Source organism: Carettochelys insculpta, unplaced genomic scaffold (genome assembly GCF_033958435.1).
Source record: "Carettochelys insculpta isolate YL-2023 unplaced genomic scaffold, ASM3395843v1 scaffold_0090, whole genome shotgun sequence".
Taxonomy (NCBI): Eukaryota; Metazoa; Chordata; order Testudines; family Carettochelyidae; genus Carettochelys; species Carettochelys insculpta.
Window position 1 is genome coordinate 5,001 of NW_027439127.1, and position 2,500 is coordinate 7,500.

The window sequence follows — 2,500 nt, forward strand, 5'->3', positions numbered from 1 at the left end:
CCTGGACCGGGGTTGACCTGTTGTCCCTGCCGGACTTAGAAAATTTTTCTCTGCCGCCTGGGACCGGGGTTGACCTGTTGTCCCTGCCGGACTTAGAAAATTTTTCTCTCCCGCCTGGGACCGGGGTTGACCTGTTGTCCCTGCCGGACTTAGAAAATTTTTCTCTCCCGCCTGGGACCGGGGTTGACCTGTTGTCCCTGCCGGACTTAGAAATTTTTTCTCTGCCGCCTGGGACCGGGGTTGACCTGTTGTCCCTGCCGGACTTGGAAAATTTTTCTCTCCCGCCTGGGACCGGGGGTTGACCTGTTGTCCCTGCCGGACTTAGAAATTTTTCTCTGCCGCCTGGGACCGGGGTTGACCTGTTGTCCCTGCCGGACTTAGAATTTTTTCTCTCCAGCCTGGGACCGGGGTTGACCTGTTGTCCCTGCCGGACTTAGAAAATTTTCTCTGCCGCCTGGGACCGGGGTTGACCTGTTGTCCCTGCCGGACTTAGAAATTTTTCTCTCCCGCTCGGAACCGGGGTTGACCTGTTGTCCCTGCCGGACTTAGAAAATTTTTCTCTCCCGCCTGGTGACCGGGGTTGACCTGTTGTCCCTGCCGGACTTGGAGCCCCAGGAGGGGATCGGCCACCAGGTCAACCTCCGCTGAAAGCGGCCACGGTTTACCTGGTGCCCGGGGAGCGAATCGGACACCAGGTCAACCTCAGCTGAAGCGGCCGGGGTTGACCTGCTGTCCCTGCCGGACTTAGAAAATTTTTCTCTCCAGCCTGGGACCGGGGTTGACCTGTTGTCCCTGCCGGACTTTGAAATTTTTTCTCTCCCCGCCTGGGACCGGGGTTGACCTGCTGTCCCTGCCGGACTTGGAGCCCGAGGAGGGAATCGGCCACCAGGTCAACCTCCGCTGAAAGCGCCCACGGTTTACCTGGTGCCCGGGGAGCGAATCGGACACCAGGTCAACCTCTGCTAAAGCGCCGAGTTGACCTGGTGCCCGGGGAGCGAATCTGACACCAGGTCAACCTCTGCTAAAGCGCCAGAGGTTGACCTGGTGCCCGGGGAGCGAATCGGACACCAGGTCAACCTCTGCTAAAGCGGCCGGGGTTGACCTGCTGTCCCTGCCGGACTTAGAAAATTTTTCTCTCCAGCCTGGGACCGGGGTTGACCTGTTGTCCCTGCCGGACTTGGAGCCCGAGGAGGGGATCGGCCACCAGGTCAACCTCCGCTGAAAGCGGCCACGGTTTACCTGGTGCCCGGGGAGCGAATCGGACACCAGGTCAACCTCTGCTAACACGGTTTACCTGGTGCCCGGGGAGCGAATCGGACACCAGGTCAACCTCTGCTAAAGCGGCCGGGGTTGACCTGCTGTCCCTGCCGGACTTGGAGCCCCAGGAGGGGATCGGCCACCAGGTCAACCTCCGCTGAAAGCGGCCACGGTTTACCTGGTGCCCGGGGAGCGAATCGGACACCAGGTCAACCTCTGCTAAAGCGGCCGGGGTTCACCTGCTGTCCCTGCCGGACTTGGAGCCCGAGGAGGGGATCGGCCACCAGGTCAACCTCCGCTGAAAGCGGCCACGGTTTACCTGGTGCCCGGGGAGCGAATCGGACACCAGGTCAACCTCTGCTAAAGCGGCCGGGGTTGACCTGCTGTCCCTGCCGGACTTGGAGCCCCAGGAGGGGATCGGCCACCAGGTCAACCTCCGCTGAAAGCGGCCACGGTTTACCTGGTGCCCGGGGAGCGAATCGGACACCAGGTCAACCTCCGCTAAAGCGCCCGAGGTTGACCTGGTGCCCGGGGAGCGAATCGGACACCAGGTCAACCTCTGCTACGGCGGCCGGGGTTGACCTGCTGTCCCTGCCGGACTTGGAAAATTTCTCTCCCCGCCTCGGACCGGGGTTGACCTGCTGTCCCTACCGGACTTAGAACATTTTTCTCTCCCCGCCCCGGCCCGGGGGTTAACCTCGGGGCGCACAGCTTCCCGGGTCTGACGTGCACGTCCTGTCACCTCCCGGGCCCGGCGTCCTCGTCCTCCCTTCCCCTTGGGCCGGCTCGGAGGAAGTTTTCCCTCGGCCCGGCCTCCGGGTTAATTGTTTGGGCCCGGCTGACTGAGGCCAGGCTGCTGACGCTAAAGCCCGGGGAGGCGGGGGCCTACGGCCATACCGGACCGAATGCCCCCGATCTCGTCCGATCTCGGAAGGTAAACCGTCCCGGGCCTGGCTAGTACCTGGATGGGTGACCGCCTGGGAATCCCAGGTGCCGTAGGCAGCTTTTGGCCCCAGCGGGGGTAGAGCGGGGCGTGTGTCTGCCGTGCGGGAGCAGGGAAGCCGTGAGGCCAAGGCGGCGCGACGGTCCTGGGGGGCGCTGAGGCCTTTCCCTCTGCCTGCCTGCGTGTCGGGGGCGGGGGGGCGGGCGAGGAAGCTTAGGCCCTCACCCGGTGCGGTGCGATGGCTTGGGTCGGGTCGGGGAGAGGGAAGAAAGCGTGTGTGGAGCGTTGGTGGGGCAGGTG

The 2,500-nt window shown here is 63.5% G+C and overlaps 1 non-coding gene across 1 annotated transcript; it reads left to right on the top strand.

The window, feature by feature from the left end:
• The first annotated feature begins 2,140 nt into the window (after positions 1–2,140).
• On the top strand, positions 2,141–2,259 carry LOC142006590 (5S ribosomal RNA). Its single transcript, XR_012643640.1, has one exon. It is a non-coding gene; the product is annotated as a 5S ribosomal RNA (ribosomal RNA).
• Positions 2,260–2,500: the final 241 nt, after the last annotated feature.